General features: G+C 32.5%; 1 protein-coding gene and 1 long non-coding RNA gene across 5 annotated transcripts in view; one reads left to right on the top strand and one right to left on the bottom strand.

Annotated features, from left to right (window-relative positions):
- Ipk1 (Inositol phosphate kinase 1) overlaps positions 1-19,338 on the top strand; it is a 319,504-nt gene that overhangs the window by 40,940 nt on the left and 259,226 nt on the right. The gene's annotated exons all lie outside the window — the stretch shown is intronic.
- LOC143258934 (uncharacterized) overlaps positions 1-19,338 on the bottom strand; it is a 62,019-nt gene that overhangs the window by 23,298 nt on the left and 19,383 nt on the right. The gene's annotated exons all lie outside the window — the stretch shown is intronic.

The raw sequence follows: 19,338 nt of genomic DNA, 5'->3' as shown, positions 1-19,338 counted from the left end.
AATAATATTTAAGTAAAAGACATTTAACAGGAAAGAAGAAAAGAAAACTAACGTGCAATGCAGAAATAATAGAATAAAGCAGGGCTTGGAATTATCCAGCACACAACATTTAGATCGCGACGGCTTTCATGGCTGCAAGGCGGAAACAATGCTAACAACAATAATAATAATATCAAGCAAAAAATATAGAAGCATGGTATAAAATGAAAGATTAAATACAGTTTAGTAGCTATTAAATTCAATTTAAAAACGTTGAATTAAGGATCGTTAACATTTTATATGATTGCATTATTGCTCGTATTTTCAGTTTTATTCTTCCATGTTTAAAGTTTTATTTTATCAAATTACCAAACAATAACGCTATCACTACCGAGTGAATTATTTCTGTGAAATTGAAATACAAAATTGACCGAATCTTCGTTCACCAAAGGTAGGATTCTGGTTTAAACATTTATTTCGACGTTACCGTTTCACTGTAAAACACGATAATTAAATAAACAGCAATTCAGTATGTTCGTGCATTAGAAACGCAACGAATACACGTTACTTTTTGATCACTGCGTTTCATTTCGCGTATTCGTCAATTGCGTCAACTTGTCCGCGTGTCGCTCTAAACTAATTACATACACGTTCGGAGTGCGAATAAACGGAATTGTTAAATACGAATTCGAATGAGCCGTATATTATTCATCAGTGCAAAGCACTGTGACGCTTGGTCAACGAATGAAGCCACCTACGAGTCAATCGTACCCACTGCTCTCTATAATCGTGTTAGATGAATCGGGGGACGTAATTATTCGAGGAGAACATTGCACTGCGGTGGCTTGTCGCGCGGGATGCTTAAGGTTGTCAACCCTTTTCGTTTGACTCGCGCAAAGGGTTCACCAGTATAGAATATCAATTCTTTTGAACCTCGTAGCAGAAATTTTCTTGCATCGATCTTATCGTATGTGCTTGTACGAAGATGAAAATCGTTTGGGAATTTTCAAACATAAAGCAGTGTTGGGCAATTTTTTATATTAAATAATAAATAACAAATTACAAATTAAATTAATATTCTATTTGCAAATGGTAATTAAATTTTATATTTAATTAAAATGTCATTTAAATAATTTCGCAGACAATTTATTATTTCTTATTTGCAAATAAAATGTCATTTTTTGTTTGAATTTTTAGAAAAGGCAGAAGGTTATTAATAAATAAAACGATAGAAACTTAATAGACTTCGAATCATTGTGCAAAATAAAAATCATCTGCGTCAATTGTAAAAGAAATAGAAAATTCTTTCTTTAGTTAATGGATTAAATAGTAACACGTTGACACTCTTCAATTTCCTTGATCCTCGTACAATCTTCAGTTTCACCTACTCAATTCTGCCATAAATGCATAACATCTGCAGTCTACTAATTAAATATTTATTCGAGATTATTGCATCTTTGAATTCACCACAATTTATTCACAGTAAGTTGATTATGTCAAACTGTGTCATGAAGATGTTATGTTACCCGGAGTTTGCTTGCAGTTTGTAGAGTTAAAATTGACAGGAATCAAAGAAAACAACGAAAGATGAAAGGACAGAAGTCATTCGATAATTACTCGTTTTTCGGCCCAACAGACCGGTTTTTTCATGAAACAAGTACTTATCGGACGGCCAATGACATGTACGCTTTCCTTGGAACTCGTCTCTTTGCTTTCTCGAAGTGGAGGCATATAGGGTGAGCTACAAAGTTTAATCACTTTAGGAAAGATCCAGGCTGGTACGAAAATTATTCAGTTCTTGAGTTTCTATGGATTATCATCATTTCATTATTTAACCAATGGTCAAATTGACCAAATAATTACCAAATATGTAACTCTTTTACTAATCTTTGGACAAGTTTCTTACATCTGAATTTTAAGATGCGGTATACCAAGATCATGGAGCAAACCATAATTTCATGAATTGTTTAGTTCTGCACTAATTCGTGTTTGTAAATTAAAGTTGGAGATCTGGAAATTGGAATTTTAATTGGAGGTTTTGTCGATATAATGAAATAATAACTATTTAACTATTAATAACTATTTAATAACTATTTAAAATAAAAACTATTTAACTATTTATTAAATAAATATGAACAATAGTTTCTCTTCAGTCTTATATGTACATGTTATTCTATATACGTATGTCTATATTCTATATATGTACGTCTATATTCTATAGACAGAAAAAAGTTAGTTGGCGTCTTTGGTGTCGGCTGTTACCAGTAGAGACGCGAGAGATGGAATCATGTCGTCACACTAGGTTTTGCGTGCTGCCATTTAGCAGCACCTGTGTTGACTAACTAACAATATGACGGTGTCGTTCATTGGGTGACGTGTGGAAATAGTCAACATGGCGACACGGTTACCTGTCAAGAACGCTGAAAATTCGTCAACTTTGGATACGTATAACTTTTGAACCGATGATTTCCACACTTTAAAACTTGCATTTTCAGTGTTTTCTTATCAATATCTACGGAAATATACCATACGAAATTGAAAAATGTTGGTCCCCTACGAAATACTTTAACCCAACATTATATCGTTCGTGATATTAAAAAACTGATTAATTCATTGGATATTTTGTACTCAATGTTAGTTTATAACGAACTCGCAATATTTTATGAACTGTCGATTTGTTCCATCGTATCTTAACAGATCAGTAGGAGAATCGACCTTATGTCTTCAATTATACATTCCGTTAAAAAATACAGCGTCTGCCTTGAACTGTCCGAGAGGTCCTCTGTCTACGAGAAACAATTATGTACTGCTACGTTATGGTTTCCCCGACATCGCATGAATTTCGTTCGAACGATTCCTGTGAATGTTGAAATAGTCGAAGAAAACAATATTGTATATTCTCGCATTTTATGCGATCAAAAATATACGAGTGAAAAGCGATACCGTATGCTTCCCTGCCGGGTGATAAAATGGGGTGCGCGCGCTTGTGTAAGTAATTCATGTGAACGAGGGGCGTCTGCAGCGAATACTTATCAAGCAATGCTGGAATTATGAATGTGCAAAAAGACAGTGTTCGTATCCGTGGCCAGTGAGCTTTACATATTGCAGACTGACGCAAGGTTCGTTATATATTTCTTTAAATTTTCAACACATTCCAATGAACCTCTAAATATTGAGGCTCGAGTTCATCTTGACCCAGAATTATAAATCTGCGGTCTAGATTCCTAGTTCCTAGTTCCTAGATTTTCTAGTATCCAGTTCAAAGAGGTTAGCAAAAATAGCCCGATTTTTGAACACGAAATATTTTATCAGAATATGATTCCATATCCTCTAAAGTGTATGAAATACACATTTATTTATCCGGGAAGCGATGGGAAAGTTATTAAAAATGAGCGTAAAGTACAGTTCGCAATACTCACCCAGTTAATGTATTTCAATATTTATTTCTTCTGTTGATGGATCCATCATCGAAATAGTCATTTAAAAATGCAGCAGACAAGTTCTCGTCGTGGATCGGTGTCGACCATACGAGAAAAAACTATAAAATAGTGTTGCATAATAGCAGCAATCAAATAACTCATCAGACATCAAATAACTCACAAATTATTTGTTCTATGAAAAAGTGTTCAGATAGAAGTTGCATGACTTCCAGGGGGGCATATAGTATTGTAATTAGTTTTATGTTACTTTACTTTTTTATCAAGACATGAAGATCACCTCCAATTTTTTAAATGGAATAATTAATATAAATTTATCGTAGGCAGCAAGATGCAAAATTGGCCTATTTTTACCACCCTCCTTTTACCTCCTACTCTCTTGAACTTGTTAAGTGCCGAAGATTCATTAACCTCCAAAAATTCCAACAAAATCAAAGTAATTTAATTAATGAAACTTTAATTAAAAATTTAATTAAAAAATTTAATTAATTAATGAAAGTATAGTGTTATAAGATTCGTCATAATGGATGGTATTCGAACTCTTTTGTATTCCAAGCATCCTAATAATATTCTGTTTGTTTATCGCGCATGAAAAATGTCGCAGTGAATTACACACTGTATCAAACTTGTATGATACAGTGTATCACACAAAGAAATAATGTTGCGTTTCGTTTCCTCCACGCGGTTTCATGTTGTCGCTCGGCTAAGTCAACTTATAAACTGAGTAATAATTATACGAATGTGTCCTATGATAATAAACAATAGGTATAGTCCTCGCGCAACAGGAAGGCACCTTTATGTTTATATTCCCCCTCTTAGTAGCTGCCTCACTGTCGCAGCTAGTAAAAGGGGGAATGGAAACACAAAGGTGACTTTTTGTCATGTGGAACTGTACTCATTATCAAGCTCATTCCGCCATCATCTATTTCATTTTTTGTCCGTGTCGGGTGAAACCTGCGAAACTTTAAACACTGTGTTACGTTCCTATTTTTGAAAAATATTTCGTATACATTGAATATAAATAAAAATGAACTGCTATACATTGTTAACTACATTCACCTTCTAATTACGATCACCAAATCTGATCGATTAGTTAAGAAACTGGTAGCATGATCTTCATTTAAATGTGATATGCATGCGGTGTATACAATGAGATTTGCTAGTCACTATATGAGCCGTTTATTTTGCAAGTGGTTTGCGTTTTAACACGTTTAAAAATATGGATGCTAACTTTCGAGAAGATTTACTTGTATTTGTTATCTCAGGATACTGATATTTTTCTCAGTATAAATAATTTCGTATAAACATTAAAAAATCACCACTTTTCATTACGGTAAAGTGAATAAGCCATTTTCAAAATAAATAGTTTAGAAAAATGACTGACATATATTAATTTTGTCCGACGTATTTTACTGAAGTGATGTTTTGAAAAGACAGTGATTTACTAAAATTGTTGAATAAATTACATATATGAGCCGTTTATTTTGAAAGTGGCATAAGTCACTTTTTTTTTTTAAATGAAAAGATACCGTTCAATTGTAATTAGTGTTACCATTAACTCGATTTTTTTGAAAAAGTGACTTATGCCACTTTCAAAATAAACGACTCATATAATAATAATTTACACTATAAACATATTTAATATAAAGGTTTGATTTGTATTTTTTATTTTAATATTCATGAAATACAAAAATAATTAGTACATTTTGAAACATAAGTATAAGTAATTAATATGAATCGTGTTTTGTTTCAAATTTTTTAAATAACTGTGGTATATTGGGGGTATACAATTAAGCAAGTCCATCATGTCTTTGTATTTTGCTGAAGAAACAGGACGAGATCCAGCGTATAACGGATCCATTTCTATTTGTGAATAACGCCTAGGTCTTCCTCTTTTTGGTGACAAATCCAAAGTTAGAAATTCATCTTTTTCATCTAAAGTTATTTTATAAAACATTTTATAGCCATCTACTGGCGGGTCTGGAGGTAGCCGCCACATCACTATATTATAATTTACAAAACTGCACTATTCTTTCGCACTTATAAAAATAAGTCCAGTGTGATCACAACTTTTTTAAAAATACTGAAAATAATTCAAAACAATACTTCACACACACTTATCACACGTTTCTATTTCTTTTACACTAAGCCCCGCAATTAAATTCCTGAGTGCAGCGACTTACGCCACTTTCAAAATAAACATGTTTGTTATACCGTTAATTAGCAAAATTTCTCTCGAGCAAATCTCAATAGTTAACTTATTGATTGCAAATTTTTAAAAAATGAAAAGATACCGTTCAATTGTAATTAGTGTTACCATTAACTCGATTTTTTTTTAAAAAGTGACTTATGCCACTTTCAAAATAAACGGCTCATATTGCAATGAAAATGATTTGTAAAAATCTTCAACCACTTGTAGTATATCGACGAGTTAGACTCGCGATGTACATTTTTTACGTAATCTGATAAATATGAATGTTATTCATTTCTTCTGCATCGAAACAATCTTTGATTTTTCTGTTATCAAAGTTTAGATATAAAAGTAAATAAAGATATACAAGAGACAAAGATGGTCTTGCTCTGTTAAGGACGACATAGCTGTGAAAGAAATCGTAGTGCCGAGGGTTGACCTTCTTACAGTAATTATGCTTTTGACAATTTGATGACAGCCGTAATTCATCCTCTTAATCATCAATTGATCCACATACTTGTCAACCTACTTCCTCGAGATAAACGTTAATCTTCTTACCAAGTATTTATACGAAATCCTCTAAGAAGATTAACGTCGATCTCAAGGAAGTAGGTGAAAAAATCCGTAAAAACGAATTGATGCGAATGGATTTGCATTGAGCCGACTATGGCTTCCACGGAATCGTTATCGCGCGAGTCGTTCTTCTCGGATTTTCATCGACTACAATCGATTCACCTTCACAACATCAAGATAAAATGAAGCCGCGCACAGGCTTGTGTGCCGTTACCGTTGAACAAGTTAAAAGCGCAATAAATTTCGTTTCGCAAGCGAGCTGTCCGCTTCCCACGAATCGCATAACTTAATAGCAGCAGACTGCCGCGACCTCTCGCATTATCGTTTCGTTCCACCGTAGATGAGTTGATGTCTCCGGTCCAACCGCGCGCGAACTTTCGTCGAAATTCACGCGTAACATGTCGCGCGACTTCTTGTCAGTAGCTCTTTTCTTTATTGTAGTCGGTATCAGTGGCGTGTTCGTGCGGGCTGGATCGTCGCGCCGTAGAGCAGACGTATGGAGCAGACGCGATAGAAAAGCAAAGGACGCTCTGGCAATGTGCACGTGCGTGTGCATGCTTGCCTTCATCCGAGCGTGCGTCATGTGGGCTTGTTGTTCGCCGTCGCATCTCTCGGGGGGCAAAACTCTCGCGACCAGCTGTCTCTGCAGTCTAGTTTTATTTTCTTTCCTCTGTCCCCGCCTCTGTCTCTCTCTTTTCATAACTCTTTTCCCCTCTTTTCTACCGTCTCGCTCCTTCCTGTTCGCACTCTCTTAGTCTACTTATCTCAATCTCGCTAACCTTCTTTATCACTCCCCTCTTTCTTTGTCTCATTTTCTCTGTCTTTGTATATTCCATTCCGCCTCTCATTCCTGTTCTCTTCTCTTTTTTTTGCTCTCTACTTATTCGAATGACGGATAAGAGAGCAGGATTAACAAATAACATTTTATTGGACACTGTCGAACAGATATCCAATCAGATATTGTTATCCAGATAACAATTTATCCGATTAAAATTTTACTCGAATAGAAGTTCTTCTGAATGCAGTGTTTTTCATCGAAACATTATTTTCTGGTGCTGTCTGATCATAATTTATTCATTATTCTATCATCTATAGTGTAGAAAAACTGAAAAATTTTGGGCGGTTCTATAGTTATAAGACGCAGTGTATTTGTTTCATATTGCGCTTATATTTTAAAATTAAAAGTATAATCGTTATAAAGAATTTTGTTGTACAAAAATATCTCTCTCTCTCTCTCTTTTTCTCTCTCTCTTGCGCGCGCGTCAATGGTCATCGCTGGGGCTCTTACAGACATTTACTCCGCTTATCCACTTGTTCAAAGGGCGGGGAACTTAAAAGGCGCACTATCTAGTATCACTAAAAATAGGAGGAATTGAACCGTCGTTTACTTCAGCAGTGCACTGCAGGCAGCCCGCGCCTTTGATGTTTAATTATACCTTGTTTATTTGCACGGGGTCAGATCAACAACGTCTCGACGACGTGACTTATGATCAGGGAAGTTGTAAAATCTGCTTAATGTGGAGCATAATACTTACATGCTGCAGCATAATTACTGTCGCCGCGGGTAACCGTTACCTGCCGCGAGTTTTCCTTGGGAAAGTCAGTGAAGCTCTCGAAAAGATTGCCGGAGCGAGGAAACAGTATTGGTACAATGAAACAAGTTGTACTACTTGGTATGTTTCACGGATGATAGTATAATCACGAACGGGGTGGTAAAATCCACATGAAAGGATAAGGCGGAAATGTAGAATTGAAATTTGCAAACGACTTAAAAAAATGTACTCGATGACAAAGTACATCAAATTGGAAATATTTCGTGCGTACATCTTATTAATGATGTTGATGCAGCTTTAAATTAATTAAAGAAATGTTTTCTCTCGTAGCTTCGTTTTTGAGTGAAGAAGTATATGAAAGAATGTTTACGTACACTCATACACGAAAGTATTCGAACGAAACAATTAATAGTTATTTAAATTGAACGATTAAAGGTTTTAATAGGAAGTTGATCCATCTTTTGCTTTTATAACAGCCCTAAGTCTATTTTCCATTGAGTGGACCAACTTAGAAGTAACATTTGCATCTATTGATTGCCATATTTCAATAATATTTCGTTTTAACACTTCTTTCGAAATAATAACCGTATTTCTTAATCATCTTTTTACTTCATCTCATAAATGTTCAATGGGGTTTAAATCGGGACTTTGCGGTGGATGTGGCACCACGTGTGGAACATTATATAATACCCATTCTTTGACTATTTTAACGGTATGCTTCGGATCATTGTCAGACTGGAACCAATAATCGCTAGGTAAATTCAATTTTGATACACTGCTTTTTAAATTTTCTTGCAAAATTTTTAAGTATTTCGTTTTATCCACTAGATGTCATGCAGCCCCAAGTATGAAGAAGTATAATAGAAGAAATAGCTATCTTTTATATATATTATTCTTAGGATTTTATTTTAAATTCGTATTATCTAGAATGATGTGAATAATTATAAACTCAAAGTAACTTTTACATTTTTAGTGTTATTTAAACAAAAACTTAGCAAAACATATTCGTGTATTTCCAAATTAGAAATAATATAAAATAGAAATATATAAATATAGTTTTATGTTGGTTTTTGTTTAAATGTCGGTAACAATGTAAAAGTTATTTTGAGTCTATAATTATGCACGCCACTGTGTGTATATGGATACCATTCATAATATATTACTTGTACTTGCATTCTTTTCACATTGAAAGGGTTAATATAATTTCCTTTATGTGAAATACGAAATGGTGTCACCGCCATACACGGTATTAACGAAGGCGGATGGGAAAAGAAAGAAGAAAGATTCACTCATGCCTACTGACCACCCAATTAACGAATCACGATCATTCGTGCACAGAACTTGCGACCTAATTCGTTGGCAATAGCGATACAGCGTGAACAATTTCGGAATAGGTCCAACTCTTGTTTTCACCGAGTGCGTACACAATATTCATTCGGAACATCAGTCGAATAAAATTTTATTCCGAATGTTCGATGCGTGATGTAAGTACAAAATGAGCGGAGATAAAGACAGAATAAACGTCGGTTTTTCCAAGATTATTGACTGATTGTTGATTCGGAAATTCACAGCAATAGTTTTATCTTAAAACTCTTAGCATTTATAAATTGAGTACGTTGTAAGCAACATTTAATTATTCTTTCTTCTTTTACAAGGAGCGTTATGCAATTGTTCTCCTTTGATTTCACGGAACTTCATTGGTCTGTCGTAAAGCTAAAAGTAAAAGAAGTGTACCTTTTTATTAAGTTTAAGCGATGAAGGTACCCTCTGAAAACTGGTATCCTCGGAGCTATCTTTGAAAGTATTAAAGGGAAAAATGTCATTTGAATTGCTAATTGTAAGTCGAGTGGATTTTGCGTATAATAACATGACGAAGATAATTTTCAAGAAAATTAGAAGATGTATTTATAGAGTGGACGGTTATCCTTATCTCATGTCCTATCTCTCTGATAGGAAGAATTAAAAGTAAAGTGTGTCATTTCGAACTCAATGTTATACTCAAAATTGTTAATTTTGTGATATTATATGTGATATATATTATTTAAACATCGAAATTAAGCATGACAGATTAATATTAAAACTACCAAAGACATGAAAAGAGGCCACTTCAAATTTTTCATTATACTCTTATTAATAACACAAAGAAGTTTTTATTACGTTAATTAACATATTCATACACATACTTTCGTAATTTACATAATAATAACCTTAGCATTTGTGCCGTTTCAGTGTAACGGTAGCAATAATTGATGAAGAATTTAGATATATGTATTTATATCGTTTAACTTTTAACTTTAGTATTGAAGTTTAAGAACGTACACTACCGTCCAAAAGTTCTTGGATACTTGCAACTTTGCCATAAAATGTGATAATTAGCTGCGGATTTTTATGCGAAATATAAATCCTCTATGACAACTGTAAACTATAGGAACTACTCAGCTATTTATTTCTTTTTCTAACAATGTTAACAAGTTGCAAAGAGTAGAATAGTATTTTTAAATTCCTTAAATTGTTTCTCCTGTTTTGTATTTAATCTACTCGATTTTTGTTACAAATGTATAAGATCTGTAGTCTATAGTTCGTCCAAAACTTTCCAATAAAACCGTGCCTATAGTTTTTGTCTTGTAGCAACATACACAGTCAATATTAAATGAAAATTATATTCAACGGTGTCACATGTGTACGTATATTTGTGAACAAAAGCTCCAATAATTACAGGCTATTATACAATACTTACTTAATATATTCTACATTTTATTCTTTTATATTTTGTGCGTAAGATGATCTGATAGGAATACTTTAATAACGAATTAATGAACTAGTAATAATTCATATAAAATTATTGAGGATGCAAAATTGTCAAGATGGTTCGAAAAGAAAATTTTAAAATCTGCACACAATACGATTCAACATTTTTTTGCAACAGATACTCGTAGAAATAACGTAAATATATTTAATATTTCAATGATTGTTACTGTTACACTGAAACGATGCAGAAATGGAGGTGCTGCCCCATTTTTGAACCCTCGGAACACATAGGGAGCGTCCCTAAAACACCTGGAGCGTATAACGCAATACGCGATCCCTTATTACGATAACAGCTGCCGTTAGTGTGTTTTCGGTTCAATGCAATTCAATTCGTACTGCATTTATATGAATTCTATTATCGCAGATATAATACAAAAAACATTTGTATCTAGCTGGAAAGGGAGAGAGATTAGAATTTTAATCTTAATCTTCTATAGTAATATAAAACCAGATAGAAATGATTTTATTTTCTGGTTATATTTTATTACTGTTTCATACTTTCACTATCAACAATTTTATAGTAGTCATTTTAAAAATAATTTCAAAATTGATTTCAAAATCTAAATCGAAGTTAATTCAAAACATTTATTCAATAAAAAGAATAGTGTGAATATATTTAGAAACTACGTATGGACGCTTTGAGAAATATCGTAATTTTATTGTCAATCTGTTCAGAATAATTAATTTAAAGAGTTCGGATATTTATTGCATGATGCAATAGTTTATATTGTACAATTATGTAATATTAATAAAATTAAACGAAGCAAGATGTTGTTTGTATTTTACTTATTCGGACAGTCAAATTTCTAATACAATGCTCTACATACAATGACGAGCAAAAGTGTAAACAGACGACGTTACATTATTAATATTACATTATCGTGCATTACTAATATATTTTACAGGAAATAATTGGATAAAGGAAATGAAAATTATTAGTTGATCAGTTTAAATGAAAAATTATAAGTCTCTTTTATTAAGAACAAGAATACACGATGAATATAATAAAAACAAATATGCGATGCCATGTTTACAGTTTTGCACGGTAACATTTTTCGAAGATAAAAGTACAAAATTAATATTTTGTCCATTCTCCTTTGTTGTTATTTATTGATTTTAGTCTCCTCGGCATACTATCTATTAAATTATGTATTATTTCTGGCTCATTGCTGTATCACAATGCTTGTCCTTGTCCAATGTTCGTGTATACCTGATGAAGGATCTTTGTGCTTTGCCAAATTCCTTTTTACAATTGACCATAAATTTTCAATCGGATTCATGTCAGGACTTTGAGCAGGTTATTGTAAAACAGAAAATTTTTGTTTTGCGATCCAGTTTTTCATCAATTTCGCGATGTGTTTGGGATCTCCGTCATGTTGGAATACAATTTCCTGCTCCTTATAATCACTAGATTGTATAACTATGGGTAGAGTCCTTTCTAAAATGCTTAAGTATTGTTCTTTACGCATGATATCCTCTATTTTAACTAAAGGGCCCACTTCTTTATACGTAAAACACCTCCAACACATGATCGAACCACCTCCAAATTTCATTGTCTGCTTAACTTGCGATAAATTGATTGATTCTCCGTGTCGATTCCAATACCAGGATTTTCCATCTGATTCAAAACTATTTATTTTAGATTCGTCAGACTCGCTTCCAGTCATCGGTCGTCCATTGGTTGTATAAATTAACAAATTCATTTCTTAAGTTTATATTTTTATTCGAAAATGTTTTGCTGTTAATTCAATTCTTCTTAAAGCACGACAAACTATCTAGTCGCTGCCATTTATAGCGAGTTCTGAAGCTGCTTGCTGTCTTTCATTTTTACTTGTTGACGAAACACACATATGAGTTTTCATTATTTTCCACACAATTAAATATAGGATACTTGACATCTGTGTGCGAACTGTCGAACAGTAAATCCTTTAATAGGTACAAAAGTAATGTACTTAAATAAATAACAAGTAATAATACAATATCAGCTTTACTCAACGGTACCATATTGCCTTTCTGTTTCAAAATCATTACCGAACTGAAATAACGATTACTGGATGTCACAGTTTATAACAACATTGAGGTATAAGAATGTGTGTTTACAATTCATATTGACCTCTGTTAATTATTACGTACCTCATTTAAGTATTAGGCAGCGTGCAAAATTGTAAACATGGCATCGCATATCTATTTACATTAAGTTTATTCTATGTCGTTGTTACTGATAACAGAGACTAATAATTTTTCATTTACAACTATATCAACTAATAATTGCATTTATCAGATTATTTAATATAAAATATACTAGTATTATTTGATTGATCAGTAATGAACGTCGTCTACTTACACTTTTGCTCGTCACTGTAGTTGTCGCATGTATATAATTAGATCAATATATAATTAAGTCTATAATTAGGTGCTTTGTTTCCATAATAAATTTATACAGTTCTGAAAATACTCATAAATATCCGCATTCCATTTACTATGTGTACATACAATTTTTTTAAATGCAAGGATACTTGTATACTGTTGTTTATAAGTAAGCAGTTCGCATCCTCCAGAATTGAATACACCGGTGTCTTCCTTTGATTTCCAATTAATATAAATTATGCGAACTGTTTTTACTCTTATCTATTTATGCTTACACGAGGATTTGTAACGGTTGCTAGCCCCATTAATTATACAGTGAACTCAATTTATTAAGTTATGACTGTTCACGAGTTGTTAGCTAGATAATTATTAATCGGCTACTTTTCTTTGATGGTGGTTATCAAATAGCATACACGCTGATCAGAATATTCATAAGAGATATTCATGTTTTATTACGTTTCTGCTCATTGTTCGACGCTGCCTCATGAATGCAAAATCAATTATACCGCGAATTTCATGTTTGCGGCCGACCTTTGTTGAAACAATTCAATCGATAATTCAATATAAATTGAAATATGGCTCATTAATTGAGTTGGGTAATGAAATTTACCGCGACAGATCATTATTTTCCTGATAAAGTGTCCGATTTTTTGTTTGCTAATTATCAACTGTAATTAGTGAGCCGCTTGCATCGGAAATATTTTCGATCTTATACAATTCGAAATAGTTGAAAATTCGGTCAATAATCAAACTAAATATATTGTTCCTTGATTACGATTTCATAACAGTCTGTATTCTCACAACTTCAACTTCTGTAAATTAATTGCAAATAGTATTCAGAAAAGTGAGCGAAATGATCATACGTCTCAGTTATTCTGATTCATCCAAATTCTTTATTAACGTTTTGAAAATTATTTTCTCATATTATCTCTTATTCAGCAAAGGTAGTATTATTATTATCAATATAAACATGGAAAATTCGGGTAAATCGAAACAGCACTAACATTCAAAATATGACTTTGCTTTGGAATAAGCATTCAATCGAAAAAAATTTATTTAGATAACAATTTAACCGAATAAGATTTTATGCGAAGAAAAATTCATCTCAATAAGAAGTTATTTATTATTCGAATAAGAATTTATTTATACAGGAATTAATTGTAGTGTTTTTCATAGTTTACCGATCAATTTCTTCCATGTGAATTTTACAATTAACTTTCTTTTTCAACTGCTGTATCGGAAAATTTGTTATTTGCAAGTAGATTGATCGTTAATGCTTAATTAAGTAAATAATATTTCTTCGAGTGCAAAAGAAGTCATCGCGTACATTTTAGGATCCATATTCATAACACATATATGTTTCAAAAATCACGTAAAATAATTATGTAATTATTCGCATTATTATTGGAATCATTTTATAATCTCTATTGGAATATTTCCTTTGCTTCACAAATGAAGAATTATTCGAATAAATAAATTGAATAATTTGTTATTCGAATAAAATATTCGACTAAAAAGAATTCATTCAGATAATTATTTTAGATAAACATTTATTCGAAAGAGTTCGGATAATAATTTTAGATGAACATTTATTCGAAAGAGTTCGGATAATTATTTTAGATGAATATTTATTCGAAAGAGTTCGTACAATGCCCAACTCTGAGTAGAATATGCGTTCAGATTCTGTCGGAGCCTCGAGCCATGAAACCCGTTTTTCGTTTAATACAATGTGATCTGTGAACAAAGGGTCGAACAGTCCGCGTGCAACGGTGTGATAATCGATCCCGATAAGTCGTGTGCGTTTTTTGCGTCCGTTTTTCCCCCTCCGGCGACTTTTATCATTTCCTTTGGCACAGACACTTTCGGCCTGGTAGGATACTATAATGTATCTGGTACAATTTCGAGGGCCACAACGCACGCCATTAACGATCAACATCTGGCTGGCCCCTGACAGCTGCCGTTGGCCAAAACTCAGTCCCTAATACTTGTGCACACCGATCAGCATTAATATTCGACCACCTTTGAAAACAGAATAATTTTGCTAACATTTGACTAAATTATTAGGTACCGGTTCGTGTCGTTTGTTCATTAGAGTAACTCACGAATCGATTTCCGTCTTTGTATTGGCAAATAGTAGAGGAAAACTACAATGGATGGGGCACGTATTGAGTGGAACATTACCATTATCTAAACAATCGTCAATCTTTCTTTTAGATATTATTTTGTAACTATATTACGCATATCTAATCACACCTAATTTGAGGCCGCTGCCAGTTAATATGTAACCATGTTAGACAATTTTTTGTATGCGTGAAAGTAATATTTGTCCCTTTTTTTCTCGTAACGTTGTATGAAGTACTGTTGCATTCGATCAGGCACTTCTTCAAGAATATTAACATCGGATAGTTTTTGTTTATCGTAGTAATATAGACGAGTTAAATTTTTAATGTTGTTACCAAGTTTACGAATGGGACGCAGAATATTATAGGTCTGTAGTAAATGGGTAAATAAAACACGAGATGTAAAAGAGCCCGAAACTTTTTTTGCTTATTATATCATTAACTTTTAAGATATTTTCATTGAGAAATTTTTATTAATTTATTTTCAGTTTTTTTTTATCGATAGTATTATTTTTTGTCATAACATACTAAAATGTGATATTAACCTAAAGATGTTAAAATGATGTAAAAAAGTTTTTGTATGAATGTAAATAAATTTATAGAAATCGTGTCCAGCAAATACGAAACTCTGGATATAATTTAAGAACGAATTCACAATTTCCGTAGAAATTGAAGTTACCCTTTAATGGCATAACTTGTTTAATTACGGCGGAAAGACAGCAGTACACGTTCTGATTAAAAATGAAATTAGATTAAAAACATGATAAAACAGTACAACATCAAAGTTACACTGAGCTTAGAGGATTAATGTATATACATATATGTTGATTTTTACATAAAACATCTGATTACAGAAATATTAAACACCGTTACAAAATTTTGAAAATAATATTTTAACTAAAGTTGCATTTTTATTAGAATAGTAGAGAGCTTCCTCCTTTGTAATCAACTCACAAATAATTAGATTAGAAGCAGGTCAGTTGTGGACCATTATATTCCATTGTATTCCATTATCAGCTGTGTAATATCATTAGAAATCGGATATAATAAACAATGTTAATGTATGGATTTTCCCACAATTATTTTAAGTCTTTTCTACGATGAAAACTTTTTATACGTGTTGCACTTAATTTTCTTCTTGGAAATCCTGTATCCACAATTACCTGCTATCTCAATGCGTATTTTGTTCATATATCACGTCAACACATCCTTTGTAAGAAAACTTTTCAACATTGTTTACATACTTTCCGAGGAATTTTTAATTGGCGGATTTCTTCAGTTATTTCCTGTTCGTCATTGTCTCAGCCATGAAACAAAGTAAATTATTTTTTCGCAAGGGGAATCCCCTGGTAGGTAACACGTTGCTTATCAGACCATAAATAACGACCACTAGAATAATGGAACGACTTCCTTGTTTACTTTTCCTTTACTTGCATTCTTCCTGATCTCATACGGAAATTTATATGTCGTTTAGTTTCTTTCGTGATTTGGAAACGTGAATGACATCTGCCTAATGGGTTATTAATTTCTGAGTCACGAATTGTACATACCGCAAAAGAACACTGTCACTCAAACATGAGTGACACGAACGTGTTAATCGAGAAAGACATGTGGGATGTGCAGATATAATATATTGAGCAGAATTGAATACTAGTTCGACAATTTTAATCTCCCCAAAGTGACTGATATAGAAATTATTTAGTTTCCAAAACATCGTTCCTTTTTACTGTTCTACGACAACAGATTACTTTCAGTGACTTTGTTCGATCATGCATGAAATTTCATTATTATTGACATTTCGAATTAAAAATTTTAATTAATCCCCCGTTGTCACACGCCCTACGGGAAACACGTACAGTGACTCGCATTAATATTCGGACACGATATTGTTAGAAGAATGATTGCTCCTTTTTATTGTTTATGATAGTATTATTGAATCAATTGTTTTCTCATATATCAAAGAAAGCACTTTTTAAAGTAAGTAGAAACATAAATTTTGTTTATTTATTGCTCATGTTCTTTTGTATAATAAGTGATAAACAAGATTGTCACAAAATTTAACGTCGCAAGAATATTCGGACACATCTTAGATGCCAGAGTAAAATACTGTACTACATTGACGACGCCGCTAACACACATTGTTTATAAACAAATTTTATAAACAAATAAAAATTCATTGTGAGAACTCGGTACCACAGAAATTATTGGTGATATCAGACGCTTTACTTGTGTAAATGGGACGAAAAGGAAGAAATACGTCTTTTGAAATCCGACAATTGGTTATTTATCACAAGGAAAAGGGAAAATCATACAGTGATATAGCCAAATTGTTAAATATAAGCAAGAGTAGTATGGCAGATATTACACGTCGGTACATTCGTGAGGATTGAATCGATTTAATCCCTCAAAAAGGTCGTTCAAAAATATTAGACTCTCGCGACCAACGCAAGATAATAAGAAAAATAAAGAAAGATTCTGGACAAAATGCTACAAAATTAACAAAGGAGTTGTTCGCAGAATCTGGGAAGAAGGTACACCCGGACACAGTGCAACGGGTATTATAAACTTATGATTATAACGAAAGAGTTCCTTGTAGAAAGCTATACGTAGATGAAGCAAATCGCAAAAACAGATTGAGCTTTGCAAAAGAATATTTTTACAAAGACAACTGGTGGTGGAATGATGTACTATTTTCGGCTGAAAGCAAATTTAATCTTTACGGATCCGATAGTCAAAAAATGGTGTGGCGTAAAGTAAATACAGAATTAAACATTTCAAATTTAAGACCCACAATGAAACACGTTGGTAGGAGTGTAATAGTGTGGAATTGTATCTCGTCTGTAAGTGTAGGTGAACTAGTTTTTATCGATCGTATTATGGACAAAATGAAGTATTTGGACATTTAAAACAAAAATTTAATTACAAGTGCTATAAGTATGGGTAAACGTACAGTTTTAAGTTTTATCAGGACAATGATCCTAAACACAAGGCCAGAATTGTACAGGAATATTTATTATACAATTGTCCAAAAGTACTACATCCTTCTCCTCGATCGCCTGATTTAAATCCGATTGAAAAATTATGGGATCAATTGAACCACAAAATTTGTACAACACCTACAAGGACAACAACGGAGATAAAACAACGTTTGTTAGACGAATGGAAACGGATTTCGCTGGAGTATTTAAATAAAATCGTCTGTAACATGCCTAAGCGATTACAAGAAGTAATAAAACAAAAGGGTCAACCGATATAATATTAATATTATGATAATATGATTAAAAAGATTTTCACTTTATATAAAATTAATGTAATTCATTCACTGTCCGAATATTTTTGCGACATTAAATTTTGTCACAATCTTGTTTATCGCTTATTATACAAAAGAACATGCGCAATAAATAAAATTTGTTTCTACTTACTTTAAGAAGTGCTTTATCATATCAGAAAACAATTGACTCAATAATACTATCATGAACAATAAAAAGGAGCAATAATTTTTCTAATAATATCGTATCCGAATATTAATGCGAGTCACTGTATGTCATATGGGTCATTCAGATCCAGTTCAGTTTTCAAACAACTATTATTCAAAAACGAGCAATACTGTGTTGAGACCGAAAAACTTTGAGAACATAATTTGAACATTTTAGAACAACCTTTTTGTTTATTAGAACTCGATATCTTATTTCCATGTATAGTGTGAATTAATTGTTACTTTTATCCTTCTCATATCAATATCATTTATTGGAAAACAAAAATTTATGAAAATTTATGGAATGCATTTTGTAGATCTTGATAACTTGTACACACGCTGAGATATCATTGAAATCGCTTGATGCATAATCAAGGTACAGTTACTTGTTGAAATTCAGCAGTTTGGTGAAAAACTGCTATATCCGCGAAAATTTAAATATTAACGTCAATATTAACGTCATAGTTCAAGTCATTTAGTTGAGTTTTGAAAAAGTTATTGCATTTTAAAAGGTGTACGATCACTTTTGTGAGCCACTGTATGTATCCTAAAATTGTATAAATAAAATGATTAATCAGGCTAACTCTGTACACGCTAAAACAGATATAATTGAACAATCCTAAGAAATCTAGAACTGTCGATTGCACCGTATTGTAGAAATATTATTTTTACTAACCTTTATAAGCGCTAATATTTTCTTTCTTTTTTGTTCAATTTTTATTTACTTTTTACTTTCGTATTGTCATTTGCATTAATGAATAAATTAATTAATTAATTAACACGTTCGCGACTATCGTTTCTTTCCTTATCTAGCTTCACAGCTAAAATAATTTGA

This window comes from Megalopta genalis, chromosome 3 (assembly GCF_051020955.1).
Source record: "Megalopta genalis isolate 19385.01 chromosome 3, iyMegGena1_principal, whole genome shotgun sequence".
Taxonomy (NCBI): Eukaryota; Metazoa; Arthropoda; class Insecta; order Hymenoptera; family Halictidae; genus Megalopta; species Megalopta genalis.
This window is presented reverse-complemented; position numbering and strand designations above follow the sequence as displayed.